Source organism: Castor canadensis, chromosome 18 (genome assembly GCF_047511655.1).
Source record: "Castor canadensis chromosome 18, mCasCan1.hap1v2, whole genome shotgun sequence".
Taxonomy (NCBI): Eukaryota; Metazoa; Chordata; class Mammalia; order Rodentia; family Castoridae; genus Castor; species Castor canadensis.
Window position 1 is genome coordinate 27,504,229 of NC_133403.1, and position 15,528 is coordinate 27,519,756.

The window sequence follows — 15,528 nt, forward strand, 5'->3', positions numbered from 1 at the left end:
TACCGCTTTTCCTGAGTCCTAAATGCTTTTTAGGGTTTTTCCCTTTGGGTTTTCTGAAAATACAAAATTGGGCCAGCAAATTAAAATAATTTTGTCCCTTGCCTTCTTTTCTTCCTGTCTTTAACATGCGACAATGTGACCAGGAGCGCTTTTCTAGAGGAAGAAATTTCCCAGAGCCAGCCTTCTCTCCCAGCACCTGCTAGGACCCTGCCAACATGTGGAGTTTGGAGCCTAGGGTCAAAGCCAGCAGTACATCTGTGGGATTGAGTTCTGCGTGGGACAGGGAAGAAAGAACACTCACTGAGCACTGGTCAGGCCTGGCAAAAGCACCTGAGGCATATGTGAGCTCAGGAGCCCCACCTAGATGAGGAAACTGATCCCCCAGGGATGTGACTCTCTGCCTCGTGATCCTGCACACCTCTCACTAGGGCTTCCCCAGGATAACACCATACTGCAGAGATACCCAATTAGCCCCAAAGTTTGGCCAAAACTGACGCATTTATTCGCTTGTTGATTCATTCAATTAAGATGCACTGCGCCCCTAAGCCACTATTTCAAGCCCATTATAATGCATCTGTATTATAGACCGAGAAAGCTCAGTCACCCTTCAGAGCATGTTTGCCTTATCTGAAGCACGGAGGTCTTGCTAGCACCCATCTCACAGCGTTACCGAAAGGCTTGCATTAAATGTCACCACAGTGTTTTAAAGCAATTGGAGGGGTGCTGGAAGCGGAGGCTACCCAAGTAGATGTTAAATAAAACTGCACCAGCATCTTTCTGTGATGGGCTGGTGGGCGGAGACGGCGAGGCGATTGAGTATGCAGTTAGCGCAGTGGCTTTGGCCCAGTCACTTCTCCTCTCCGAGTCTCAGATTCCTGGTCCATACAATGATCCGACCTCACCCAGCCAATGGAACCGCGCAGGCAGGCGCTTAGCTGCGCGATCGCCCAATGATCTAGTTGTCGTGGTTCGCAGGCGGTTATAGAAGAACCGAAGAGGGACAGCGCCCGCGGGCTTTGCAGGTTGGTTTGTGGACTCCGCTGCTTTACTAAAGCCGGAGCTCGGCTTCCGGCTGCGCGCCTACCAGCCCTGCGCCTGCGCACTGAGCGCCTGCCGTTCCCGCGGGGGCCGGTAGGTGGCGCTGTCCATACTGAGCAGCCAGGGCAGAGCCGGGAGGCCCCGCCCATAGTGGGAGGGCGGGGTGGGTCCCGCGCTCCGGCTTTGCTCCCAGCGCTAAGTGAGGAACGTCCCGACCCGCATGAACACCTGACAGTCTGACGACCCCTCGCGGGTGCTATGAAGTTGACTTCAGCCCAGGCTCAGTGTCATGGGTCCCGTCACTTTCACTACTATTGCCACTTCTTCCCGTTACCACCACCACCTAAGGGTTTTTGTATGCAAGTTCAGGTTCTGTGACTTTATAGCTGTGTGATCCAGAGCAAGTCAATTCACCTGTCTGAGCCTCAGTTTCCCCATCTGTAAAATGAGACAGGAACGTCTGTACCTTATGTACGTAAAATGCCTAACATCTGGAAGATGTTCAATAATCGGATTTATTAATATTGTTAGTTACTATGATGCTGCTGCCTGGCAGGGGCTCCTGAAGGCATAACCCAGCCCCAGGGTTGTGCAGGCCCTATGTCAACAGCCCAGAAAACATCCAGGATTCTGGTTGCTGTTCCTTGGCTGTGTGACTCTGGATAAGTCACCTCTCCTCTCTGGACCTCAGTTTCTTTGTCTTAAAAATTAGATGGTTCAGCTGGGAGCTGGTGGCTCGCACTTACCTACTCAGGAGGCAGATGTGGAGGAAGCTAGCATGGGCAAATAGTTCATAAAGCCCTATCTCAAAAAAGCCCTTCACAAAAAAGAGCTGGTGGAGTGGCTCAAGGTGTAGGCCCTGAGTTCAAACCCCAGTACTGAAAAAAAAAAAAAAAAAAAAAAGGATGATTCAAAGGCTCTGACAAGCTACAGTGGACACTTGTAATCACTACAAGCTGCCCCTGGCGTGTATTTCTAATCCAGTGAAATCAACCCTGACCTGGAATGGGACCCCTCATGCAAAGCAGGAGCACAGCCCTGGTGCCTCAGAGGGTGGATACAGGCAGCTAGATGATAGTTGACCCTTAACCAGCACCTGGACTGAGATGACTGGAAGGCACAGTCCTTCAGCCCATTTGCTGAGCATCTACTGTGTGCAAGACCCTGAGTTAGGCTTAGGGGATCCTGCAAGAAGACATGTAAGGCTCCCACTCTCGCAGGGTCCAGTGGATGAATCCAGACAGCAAAGCGAGCAGTGAAGGGAGCAGACCGGGCAGTGTGATGTTAGGAGACGGCAGGAAGGAGCATATGAGAAGGTGACATCTGAGTAGAGATCTGAGGGGGGACAAAGAACAGGTTAGAGAAAGAGAGTGGCAACAGCTAGTGCAAAGGCCCTGAGGTAGTGGGGTTTTTTTTTTTTTCCTTGATTTGCTGAGGGCCTTGTACATGCTAGGCAAGTGCTCACCACTGAATCACACTGAAGGACACAGAGTGTAGCAAGAACTCAGAGAACAAGAAGGGATGAAGCATAGGGGTGCTGAGGTTAGGGGGAGTCTGGCTTTCGTTTTAAGAGGAAGGAAGCCATCAGCTCTTGTGAGCACAAGATGACAAAACCAATTCACTGTTTACAAAGCTGCTAGCCAGAAATCTTTTTCGTGGACTCTGAAAAGACTGTGCCTCTGCATCCCAACCAGCCTCTTCCAGCTGGGAAGGGAGCCTTCACCACCTGCCTGCTGCTGTACTGCCACAGCGCAGAGTTAGAGCAGGGAGGTGTCCCTGCCTCTGTGAAAGAGTCTCCTGAAAGGAGGCTCCCAACTCCACGCACTCACAGGCCTCCGAGGACTCCCGCAGCCCACTCAAGGTCACAGTCAGGAAGCCCTCAAGTCCTCCGATCCCGGAGGGTCAGGGCCCAGAAACCCTCCTGTGGCAGAACCTCCTAATGGAGACCAGCTTTGAAGTGCTGGGACACGGCGGGGGCGGGGTTGGGGGGCAGCTGTGGCTTGGCCACACCCACAGACCAGGCCCGCTGCCCAGAGGAACAAAATCACAGCCAGTGGCTAAGCCCTGAGAGTGGCTGTGTCCATGGCAACGGTCACCCGAGGAAAAGGCTTCCCCCTCCTACCTGGCCTCAGGTTTCTGCCCCAGGGAGAATTCCAGAAGAGCCTCATTGAAGGTGGGTCCTCAGCAGGGTGGGGCCTCCAGTCTCTGGAACAGAGGCCAGCTCTCTGCAGGACCAAGGTATACAAACCAACTCATTGTACCCTGTCTCCATGGCTTCTTGGGAAAGGGGGGTGGGGGTGACTTCATGAGGAGCCTGCTGTTCTCTCAGTCAGGCAGTCCATCTGACCTGCCCCTTCTCAGCTGTGTAACCCTGGGCAGGTGCCTTCACCTCTCTGGGCATCCATTCTTTCCTCCAATGGAGGAAAATGAGGACAAAGCCCTACACGGCACCTGGCAAACAGCAAGTGCTGCATAAATGCATGCATGCCGGTCCTAGTACTTCCCCAGCCCCTTTCCCCCAATTGCCTCTTCTCTGTTTTTCCTTCTCCTCCTGATTGGAGCCTTTTTCTGTGGCATTGACTGGAGAAAGCAGAAAAGGCAACTAGAATTTCTCACCTCCAGCCTCCTCCCTGATCTCATCCAGGTTGGTGAGAGCATGGACTCTGACCTGCACCGTGAGGAAACTGAGGCACACTACATGGTGGCGAGTAGTTGCTATAGTGGCTGGAGGACACCTTTGGAATCAGACAATCCGGGGTTCAAATCCTGAGTGTACCACTGGTAGCACGTCTTAGGACAAAGGGCTTTTATCGTGTGAATCCTTCATGTGTCCATCTGCAAAATGGACAGGAGGAAACCCTTTCTTTCTCAGAGTGGTGGTGTAACCCCAACTCTGGGGATCCCAACATGTCAGGTCCAGCCACTTGCCCCACTACATCAACTAAAGGGAAGAATAGTGGTAAAAGGCAGAAAAGGAGTTTTATTATGTGACCTGTGGGAAAAGGCAGAGCAAGCACATCCGCCCTCTTTGTACAATCGTCAGCTTTAAGTCTAAGTAGAGGAAGAACTGGGGTACAGAGGAGAAGGGGTACAGATGCAGACTGGGGCTCAGAGGTGGCCAGAGGTGGAGTCCGGTTGATCATTATCTCAGAGTTGGATTGGTCAGGTGGACTGTGGCTGGAGGACAGCTTCGACTCTTGTCACAAGATGTTTATCCATTAGTCCTGCCCGTCCTAGAACCCAAGGTGGCTGCTCAGAGCAAAGACAAATGTAAAATGGAGGCAGGGAGGCCAGGCTTTTCCCCTGCTTCCAGTTAGCTTGTGGGCCCCAGTCAGGAGTCAGTGCTTTTTAGCAGAAGCAGCTGCTGAGGACCTGTCACAATGGGAAGGAAGGTGTGAGAGCTGTGTTCAAGGGGCTAAGAGGATTGGTTCTGCAGGAATCCAGCCCCATGTGGTGACTCTGGCTGCATCCATAACCCAGGGAAGCACTCCAAGCCCCCTGGGGTGACTCTGGCTGCATCCATAACCCAGGGACCTGTGTGCTAACCAATGACCTTATTCGGGAGCTTGAGCCTTTCTCTGGGCTGATGGATGCCAGGGAGAGAGAAAGGGGCAGAGGTCGGGTGGGGCAGCAAGGGTGTCAGAGGGAGAGGAAGGCAGTTTCTGCCTAGGGAGTGTGTGCTTGACTCAGCAGTTCTCATCTGTGAAATGCGGACAGGAATAGCATTGGGTAAACTTGGGAGCACCTGGGTAGAAGAGGATGTGTTTTGGGGGGCATAGTGTGGTGTCATTGTGAAAAAAGTCCATAATAACATTTTGGTCAACAATATACATATGGTGGTCCCAATGATTATACTGCCTAGTGACACCATAACCATTTTAGTCTGTGTAAGCACACTTGGTATCTGCACAATGACAAAATTGCCTGACGGTGAATTTCTGAGTCTGGCACATGGCTGTATTTACTGAACGGTTACTATGTTCGGGCTCTGCCCAGCCCGCATAAGCACTACTGTGTTTAATTCTTCCAAATCCGGTCAGGTAGGAGAGCTTACTACCCCATTTTACAGATGAGGGAAGGGAGACTCAGGGGCAGGGTTATCTGTCCAAGGTCACACAGTTTGGAAGTATGGCAGAGCCACACCCTGAACTTTTTGGCCCCAGAGACCATGCTCTTCTCAATTTTTTATCACAGCCTTATCGACATATTCGCGCACTGTACAATTCACCCGCTTGATGTGATTATTTGATGATTTTTAGTCTATTCACTGATAGGAGCGATCTTAACCACAATTTTAGAACATTGTAATCACCCTAAAAAGAAACCCCAGGGCCCTTAGTCAACATCATTCCTGGTCCCCAAATCTTCCCTTCTCTCTAGCCTCTGCCCATCAATAACCTACTTTCTGTTTCTGTGCATTTGCTTCTTTTGGACATTTCCTGTAAAGGAAATCATACAATATATGGCCTTTTTGTTAATTTTTTTCACTTCTTTGAGGTTTGTTCATCGTGAATCAGTTTATCATTCCCAGGGGGTGGGAACCCATGGCTTCATGCATGCTAGGCAAGCAATCTCACTGAGCTACACTCCCAGTCCAATGCCATCCCTTTTTTATTGCCAAATAATATTCCATTGTACAGATATGCCACATTTTATGTATTCACTCAGCATTTAGGTCATTCCCACTTGGAGGTTATTCTGCTACAATATTTTGGTTTTTTTGTTTTTTGATTGGACTGGGGTTTGAATTCAGGGCTTCGTGCTTGCAAAGCAGGTGCTCTACCACTTGAACCATTTGCCTCAGCTGGCCTGGAACCACTGTCCTCTGGATTTATAGGCATGAGTCACTGGTGCCTGGCTATGAGGTTTTATGTGAACGTAAGTTTCAAGTCTCTAGGTTAAGTTCATTCCTAGCAGTAGAATTTTTGGGTGTTTGGTCACTCTGTGTTTTGCACTACAGCTCAGCTGTTTTCCAGGGTGGCTGTACCATTTCCCGCTCAGCAGCAATGTCCTGGGTTCTGGTTTCTCTGCAGCTTCTCCACACTTGGTATTGTCTGTCTTTTTGAGGCCATGCTCCTGCTGGCTGTGCTACACTGGAGATTCTGCTGGACTTGGGTTTGGGGACCTCAGACACACAGCCTCTCAAGGTCCTTTTCCATAAAGTGGAGTGAGAATCTCTCTTCTCAGGCTATCAGGAGCTCTCCTGGGTTGGTGGCAAGTCAGGGCTACACTGCACCAACTGTAAAGTAAGGTGACCATGTCTTGTTTTTATAACTGGCTATCTGGTGTGTAAAGTCCCTGAGTGCTCCTAGTGAGGCTGGCCAGGTGAGTTTCAAGGAGTTGGGCCAGTGATGCTGATGCTGAGGACTCCTGCCCCTTGGCCGTGACCTTGGAGAAGAGCAAGTCACCATCACTGCTCCATAACCCCTGGTCTCTCAGTCAGTACTGACAGACAGGCTTTCCTTCAGGGAGCGAAGCCCTGTGTACATTCCTCCCCACTGCCTGGCAGCTGCCCTGTGTGGGGATTGGGCTGCCCTGTTCTATTCCCACCCCAGCCCCCACTCTGAAGCAGCAGCGTGTAGAGGAGCCTCTCCCCTCTCCAGGCCTCAGTTTCCCACGTGCAAGGTGGACCTGGCAGGCTTGACCTCCCGGCCTGCTTGGCATCCTCCTTCGCCCCAGAGAGCTCAGAGTTAATTATTAAGGTTTGTTTCTTTGTAAATGATCACACTGGTGGTTTGAACCCATCTCTCTCAATCCCCTCTCCTCCCTTGGCCCCCAACTCCAAAGCTCCACTTTCTAGCTCCTGAACCTCCTGGCGACACTGCTATTTGCAAGCTGATGAGGAAGGTCCTACCCCAGCATCTCACCAGAGACGGTGGAAATGATCAGCTATCCCTGCCCCTGCCTGGACCTGGGACTCCAAGCATTTCACCATGCCCCACTAGTGTGTGTCCCTGAGGCAAAGAGGTGGAGGGTCTCAGCTGGTGAATCACAGAGTGACTCTGGGGCTGGGGGAGCCCAGCCAGCCCTGGTGGAAGTGAGCTGCCCATATTGGGGAGGTATTCAAGTGGCCTCAGAGCTGGCAGAAGATGTGGTTGCGTGGTGGGACTCACATTTGTCACTCAATAAAACACAGGACTTGATGGTCTGCTCTGTGCCGGGTCCAGGTGTAGAAGCTAGGTAAAGGTGACAGATAGAAGCTCACTGCTATTTTTCCCTGGGACTGTCACTGTCTGCAATTCAGGTGCCTCATCCAGTCCAGGTTGGACCCGCAGCTACCCGAGACCATCTCTGAGCACGGATGTCCCTAACAGACGAGGTCACAGTCTCAGGTCCCAAACCAAGCGCAAGACCAAGTCGCAGCGGGAGTTCCAACCAGAGCCCTGTCCAGCCAGCCTGCCTTCTCTCCGGGGACCACGTGCCCATTTTCCAGGTGGGGAAACCGAGGCCCTCGCCCTGGGGGAGATGGCCGCCCCTCCCGATCGCCGCGGGGTCCCGGGCCGGCGGGTGGGCGGTGCCGCGGGGCGGTGCGCGGCTGGAACCTGAGCCGCGGGAGGAGGGACGCGGCGGGCGGCGGGCGCCGGGCTGCGGGCGGGCGCCGGGCCGGCCGGGATTCAGGAAGCGCCGCGCTCCCGGCCGCCAGCGTCCAGCGATCCCGAGGTGAGTGGGGTCAGGACGCTGGAGGGACTGTCCCTCCGAGGTCCCCTGGTGCCCTGGGGGCGGGGGTGGGGGCTCCGTGGCTAGTGGGGTTCCGAAGGGTCCCGAGATTCCCGGCCCCCGGCGCACGGGAAAATCAGGAGGGAGGCGCGTGTCCAGCTGGAGGCGCGTGTCCAGCTGGAGGCTGCTTCTCTGCTGGATGCCCTTGGGTCTGGCGCCCGCCTCTCTGCCTCAGTTTACCACCTGTGAAATGGGTGCCAGAGCTGGTCCCTAACACCCAAGTCCTGAAGCCAAAGCCACGGGCTTGCAGTCCACTTGGAGAGGATCTCCACCTTGGGGGACTTGGGAGAAGTTTGCCCTCTGAATAAGTCAGAGAAACCGGGAGCGCAGCTTCCAAAGGCCACTTCTTAGTTACTGAGTCCCCGAGACATGGCTCTGCCCTGAGAGACAGAAAAACCTCAGCTCCACCCTGGAGACTCCCGTCGGCCTCTGGGGACAGGGACAGAGACCTCCACACTTCCCACTTGCCTGGAAATAGCAGCCACAGAACTGCATGGATCTGCCCACACCCCAGCCTGCCCAGCGCTGTCCTCCCCATTTTGCCTATAGAGACACCCAGGTTCAGATTGGAGGTGTTACCAAACGCATTTCAATCTGGAGGCTCTCTGGCTCAGGCTCCAAAGCCCTACCCACCAACCCCAGGCCTGTCCCCAGGCCAGCTCTGCACATAGGCCCTGTGCCCATGCAGTGGCCAGGATGTGATGGAGGAGGGGGGGGGGTCCTTGGCTCTTCTGACTCCTTTCTGAAACAAGGGCCTCTGCTGGGCGGGGACGCAGAGCCCTGCAATTGTAAGCAAATGTGTAAGCTTCCTTTTGGGAGCTAAGAGCCACTGCAGATTTTGTCTTCGGCTTCAGGACCAGGGCAGAGGCAGCTAAGGGCCTGGTTCTGAGGAGGGTGAGGAGGGGGCAGGACCTGGGGAGGTGTGGTGCCAGGCCTGTGTGGGCTCTGGGTACACTCTGCCCTCCCCTACCGTGTGACCTTGGGTTAGTCCCCTAGCTGTCTTGAGCCTGGGTTCTTCATCTGTAATATGGGTAGCGCGCTCCCAGGGCTGTGTGGGGGCAGGTGCTCTGCCCGGAGCCTGCACCCAGTCACAGCTCAGTTAGCAGTGGCTGGCACTATTTCCATACTTTCTTTTCTTTCTTTTTTTTTTTTTTTTGCAGTACTGGGGCTTGAACTCAGGGCCTACACCTTGAACCACTCCACCAGCCCTTTCTCATGATGGGTATTTTTAAGATAGGATCTCACAAACTATTTTCTGGGATTGGCTTTGAACTGTGAGCTTCCTGATTTCTGCCTCCTGAGTAGCTAGAATTACAGGGGTGAGCCAGTGGCGTCCAGCATCCACACTTTCTTGGTGGAAAAGGGTTGAACAAAGTCACGTGCCACTTCCACAGCCTTTCTCTTTTGTTTGAAGAAGGTGGGAACCTGAAAGGTTGGGGACACCTCCCTATCTTTTTTTCCGTGAGTTGCAGGGAGAAGGGGCCCCCAGCCTGAATGGCAGACAGCACTCATGTTTCAGACTGGTCTACTTTGTGAAACCAGGTGTGTCACTTGGGGTGGGAGTTTACTAGGGAACAAATGCCTCCCCACCCCCACCCCCGCATTGAGGGCTGAAAGGTGCCTGGGAGTCCCCAGGGAAATCCATATACCTTATATCCAGGGAAGGGAAGGGGTATATCCACCATCCGGTGGGAGCAAGGCTCTAGCCAGTTCCCCACTTCCTGCAGTTCCTCCCTGAAACTCACCTGGCCAGCCTTGCTGGGCACTGGAGCACTCAGGTGCCTGGACCCAGCCTAGCTGTAGCCCAAGGGGTGTGGAGGGAGGAGGGGCTGCCACATGCAGCTGTGTCCTCCAGGTGAGCAGCAACCCCACCCACCCGACTTGGGGGCCTTTAGCAAGGTGTGCTTAGGTGGTAGACACAGTTGAATGAATGCAGTAGGGATCAGGAGCAGTTGATCAAGATGGTGCTTGGGTCGCACCTCAAAGGATAAATGCAGGATTAGAGGAAAGAAGGTGACTTTTGCCTGTTACCAGCTGGGAAAACCCCGGTTTGTAGAGCAGAGACGTCGTTCTATTTGTCTGGAGTGCATGATGGGAACAGGCAGGGCAAGGGATCAGTAGGCAGGGGTTAAGAAAGACCTGGAGGCTCTGAGAGTCTAGGTTGGGATAAGGGCGTGCTTGGTCACGAGGTCTAGACAGGACCTCCTGGCTGCAGAGTGGGAAAGATTACAGGGGGCTGGACTTAGAGGCCAATCAGTCCCTAGGCTGAGGAAGTCATTCAAGCCCCCAGATGGGTATGCAGAGGGGCAGCAGGGAGGGAGAGAAATAGAGGAAGTGCCCTCACTCTACCCGGCACTTAGCAGGTGTTCAGTAAATATCAATTGCTCCACTGACTGAAGAAATCCTTTTTGTGTGTAGTGCTGGGGACTGAATCCAGAGCCTCACGCATGCTAAGCACACATTCTACCTTCTGAGCTCCACCCCAGCCCTGAACACATACTTTTGAGAGAACCTGAATCCTTTAAGCAACTTCGTGTCTGTGTAGTGGGATATGTCCACAGGGCGTGAACATCTGTATCTCTCACAGGCCTCTGACCCTGCTGTCCGCCTCAGTTTCTCTCTATTTGACTGTGGAGAAGACACTCCAGGCCCCTTCTCCAAATTATAGGGATTGGGGAGCAGCTCTTGTCACAGGGACTGGGAAGTGAAGGGAACTTTGATTTTCATGGGAGAGGGCCTCTAGAATGCTCTGCATCACCGATTTGCAGAGAAATTTACCTGTTAAAGATTAATTCAGATCTCTTAAGATACTTGTGGTCCCAGGATCTGAGCCTGCTGCTTTGCACTCTAGTGCAAGGTTTAGCCAAGCCTGGAATGTGCTAACAGTTGTTAAGATGTGTTGCACATTCGCTGTGTGCAGGCATTGAATTAGCATCAGTACATTTGGATACAAGGCTCTTACTGTACCATTTTACAGAACTAGGAACTGAGGTCTGGGAGGAAAAGCCAATTGCCTAGTGTCTCAGCTGGGAAGGAGCAGCTGAGACCGATTCCAAAAATCCATGCCATTAACTGCCAAGGTGGCTTATCCCCATCTATCAGGACCCTCTTGGGGTGCCTGCGGTCGGGGGAGATACCCTGCAGTCCAGAGAGAAGAGCCTGAATTGTTCAGACAGGCCCACTTCTCCCTAACCTGGAGGCTCTGGGAAGCCTGTTTCCTCCTGTCAAAGAGACTCTTAGTTCCCACAGTGCACAGATGTGCACTTCTTTTTTTTATTTTTTATTTTTTTTGCAGTGCTGGGGTTTGAACTCAGGGCCTTCACCTTGAGTCACTCCACCAGCCCCTTTTTTGTGATGGGTTTTTTTGAGATAGGGTCTCTCAAAACTATTTGCCTGAGGCTGGCTTTGAACTAAGACCCTCCTAATCTTTGCCTCCAGAATAGCTAGGATTACAGGCATGAGCTACTGGCGCCTGGTCCAACACGGACTCTTTAGTTCATGACCAGCATCTATCAACTGGTCCCTTCTGGCAGGGCCAGAAATGCCGAGAGCCACCTGACAGTTGAGGAAACTAAGCCTCGGGGGGAGAAACAGTTTTCCAAGGACAGCCAGCTCCTGGCAGAGCAGCACCTGAAAGCCAGATCCAAGTGACTCTGGTCCCCTTAGGTCCTGGAAAAGCCAGTGACTGGCTTAGCTTCCTGTCTGAAAAGTCATCTTGGATTCACCCCTCCTGGTGTCTGACCCACTATCCAGCTCCTGTGTGACTTCAGGAAGTGATTTAACCTCTCTGTTCCTGGAGCAGCCAGCTTGAGGGAGCTTAGGTTATTCTGGCTGTCACTTCAGCTCTGGTCTGGCTCCTGTCTTGGGTGCCTTTGGGTCCCAGGAGCTGGCCAGGCAGGAATGAAGAAGGGAGGACTTTGCTTTCACTCTGACTTTAACTTCCTTCCTGCCCCCCGGACTTTTTCTGATCATTTGCTTCCCCCTTCTAACCCAAGTTCTGGCCACTGCTAGCTGTGGGACCCTAGGGAAGTCACCCCACTTCTCTGTGTGTGCTTCCTCATTGGTAAGGGAGGGTCACACAGGAAGCCCTCGAAGGTCTGCTCCAGATGAGGTCAGGGTGTTGGAGAGGCCCCAGGAGGCGGGGGTGCAGAGCAGACAGGCAATCCATTAACCCAACAAACCAAGGGGAGTTCTCTTGTTTGCTTTGGGCAGTGAGTAAGGGCTGCCCTCTTTGCCCACCGCCCTTCCCGCCCTGCACAAAGGGCTCCTCTGTCTCACTGTGCCTGGGGTCCACCCAGCTGACCAGGATAGCTGACCACCTCTGGGGCAGTTCCTTCTGTGTGGTGGGGAGGTGAGATTGCGGGGGGATGATGCGAGCTCTGAGAGACCCCAGCAAGTGAGGTGGGGCAGTGAGCATGGACTGACTGTCCTCAGGTGGGGACCACTGCCCTGGTTCACTCCTGTCTTCCCTTGGCACAAAGGAGTTGCCCAGAAACAGCTGTGTATATGGGCACAGAAAGGAGAGAGGGAGAGAGGGAGAGAGGGAGGGAGGGAGGGAAGAAAGGAGGGAAGGAAAGAGGGAAGGAAGGAGGGAGGGAGGGAAGGAAGAATGAAGGATGAAGGGAGGGGGGAAGGAAGGAGGAAGGGAAGGAGGGAAGGAAGGAAGAAAGGGAGGGAGGAAGGGAAGGGATGAAAAGAAGGAGGGAAGGAAGGAAGGAGAGATGAAAGGAAGGAGGGAAGCAACAGGACAGAGAAATCAGCAAGGCAGGGCCTCTCCAATACAGGCTCTGGCTCAGGTGAGTGAGGTGAGTGTCTGGGCCTCACTGAGCCTCAGTTTCCCCATCTACAAAATAGGCTTGTGGTAGGTGCTGTCCTCAAGGGGTGTCAGGCCTTATAGGTCAGAGAGCCCTGCATATAACAGGTGCTCAATAAATTCTCTGCCCAATGAAGGCAGAGAGGAAATAGCTAGTTAACTAGTCTAGAGGCCAGTCTGCCCTAGGGACACTGACTCTCCTTGTCTTTGGCTCCTCATCTTCAGTCACTCATTCAGCACATGCATTGTGAGCAGTGACCATGCCAGGTCCCATTCTAGGCACTGGGGACTCAGCAGTGATGGGAATGGAAGAGAGTCCCTGTCCTCTGGAACCTTCACCTGAGTGATACATTCCACATACAGTGCTCTGGGTCCACTTTATGACACCCACAATGACCAAGCAACCTGGCGGTGGGGACTGCAATTAGCTCCCTTTTAGAGATGAGGGAACAGAGGCTCAGAGAGGTGAAGCAACCTACCTGGGGTCACACCTGTGACTAGATGGCAAAGCTGAGATGCAAACTCCAAGCCTGACTGTGCACCATTCCAGCTTCCTACCAACCACAGTGCCTGCTGCGCCTGAGCTCCAAGGGCTGTGACGTTTAGAAGCGTGGTCCCAGGGAGCTTTGTAGACCCCCAGGGATTAACTCCCATGGGTTCAAAAGCTGATGGTTGGAATCCTAGCCACTTCCCCTACCTGTCAGGCAAGTTGTGTGCTGTGCTGCGCTGCACACAACTCAGTCTTAGTCTCAGTTGGCTCACCTGTGAGGTGGGGGTTGGGATCCTGCAGCCTCAGAAGAGTGAGTCACGTGAAGGCAAGGTACCTGGTGATACAGGATAAGTGTCAGCCCCTACCTTTGGTTCCTGAGACTCAGTTTACTCCTCTGGGAACAGAGACAATAGTACCTAACTTCTGGAGTGAAGATTCGGGTTAAAACATGTAGAAGGTGCTGAGTGAAATGCACTGATTCATAGGCGCTGCTGCTGATGGGGTTTTGCAGACTCGGCCCCATTACAAACAGGTAACCCTGGAGGCTGTTGGCATGGGCAGAGCAGAGGGAGGAGCCAGACTGACTTTCTGTTGCCTGGGGTTCCCTTCCCGGCTTTCCCCTCCAGTTCGTCCCAGGGTTGCTCTTCTCTCTGATGGGCAGCCTTGGGACTTTGGCACATAGGAGTGAGGACGGATGCGTGGATGGTGGGTACCCTGTCCTGCCTGGGCCTCTGTTTCCTAGCTGGGAATTGGGCAGTGCCTGTCCTGACTGCCTTCCAGAGATGATGAGAACTGGAAGTGGCGAGATGAGAAAAACCCTTTCCAAAGGCGTGTGAGGAGTCAGGAGCCTGGAGGTCTGCTTCCCTGAGCCTGTGCTGTCCTGGCTCCCCAGGGCCTCATCCCCCTGCTGTACACTGGGGGAAGGTTAACAATCATAACAAAGTGGCCGCCATTCACCAGGTTGAACTCTTGAATTAGAGCAACAGCCTTTTGGGTTCATTTTATTCTCTAATTTAAGGCATAAATGTGCAGTACACCAATAATTATGGAACAAAGATAGGTTAACCACTCTTGGGTGGTGGTAATTACTACCCCCATTTTACAGATAAGGAAACTGAGGCCCAGACAGGAGAAGTGGCAGGTGGGGAACAGTGATGTTTTGAGGCTACAAAACCCCTCTGGAGTCCTCCGTGGCTGGGACCGTCCTCCAGGAGAGGAGTTGGGCCAGGTAGGGAGAGGCGCCCCCTTCCCCAGCAGGGCTGAGTGGGAGAGGGTAGACTCTGGCTGGGCTTTAGTGAGAGGACATGGGAAGAAGGACCCAGAACCTCCCTCCCCAGCAGGGACTTCACATCCGAGTGCCCCTGCTGGGTGTCAGACCCTGGGCTAAGCCTTTACATGAGGCCTTGTGCTGCCCCAGGTTGTGCAAAAGAAGCAGAGGCCTGGGTAGGGAAGCGTCTTGTCCAAGGTCACTGAGTCAAGAAAGGTTATTTAGATGTAATTCACATACCACCCAACCAGGCCTTTTAAAGTATACGATCCAGTGGGTTTTTCAGGTATTCGAAACTGAACAGACGTTCCAGAAAGGAGCCCATAGGCACTAGCAGTCACTGGCTCATTTCCCCCAGGTTCTTGCTCTGTTTTCCATCTCTATGGAAGTGCCTGTTTGGAGATTTCAAATTAATGGGAGTCCTACAGTATTTGGCATTTCGTGTCTGGTACACATCTTAACCATTTATACCACCTCCCACTGCTCCTCCCCCCAAGGTTGGGGAACCCTGGAAACGCCCAGGTCCCAGCGACAACTCCGAGGGTTATTCGTGTCCCTGTCACACTCCCTCCAGTCCCCCATGCTTGCAGAATGACTGAGTGACTGCTGTGTCCATGCTGGCCTTGCCCTGTGCTGGGCTCAGTGAGTCACCCCAGACCTGCCCCGCCTGGGTGGTATGAGCATTGAGGGGTGGGAGGCAGGGACACTGGGGCTCTGTCTGCCCTGGACAGGCGGCCAGTGTGCAGCAAACAGGAAGCGGGCTGGGCTGAGACCTGCTAGGTAAATACAGGCCGGGGAGGGTGCCTCATGGCTCGATGCCCTATGCTGCCACCCGCTTAGGGACCTGGGAGCCGTGGGCAGCTTGGCAGGCAGCAGGTCTTGCCTGGCCAAAGGGCTCAGCTCCCAGCCTGCCGCTTCCAGTGGCGACTCACCTTCCAGGCTCTGGACCCAGCCACACTGCCTTCCTGGCAGTCATACCTGCCTTGACCTCCCTGTGTCAGTTCACCCACTGCCCAGTAACAGGGTGCGCAATCCTGAGGATGCTGACGGCAGCTGTGCTTTACTGTGCATGCTCTGTGCCCAGTGCCCATGATTAACACTCTTTATCTCACATAAGGACCATCCTGGAGTCACTACTGGGGTCATCCCCATTCAACCAAGGTCCCCAAACCCCCTACATCATTCTTCCTCCAGCTCCTCCTT

General features: G+C 53.5%; 1 protein-coding gene across 4 annotated transcripts in view; it reads left to right on the top strand.

Moving 5' to 3' along the window:
* The first annotated feature begins 6,821 nt into the window (after positions 1-6,821).
* The window catches only part of Trpv4 (transient receptor potential cation channel subfamily V member 4), a 41,942-nt gene continuing 33,235 nt past the window's right edge, over positions 6,822-15,528 (top strand). For 2 of the 4 annotated variants that reach the window (XM_074061387.1, XM_074061388.1), the window contains exon 1: positions 6,822-7,471. The gene's annotated coding sequence lies outside the window, so the exon portion shown is untranslated. Of the gene's footprint in view, positions 7,472-7,631; positions 7,699-12,454; positions 14,287-15,528 lie in introns of those variants that run through there. The other 2 variants (XM_020166305.2, XM_074061389.1) reach the window with 2 other exon arrangements.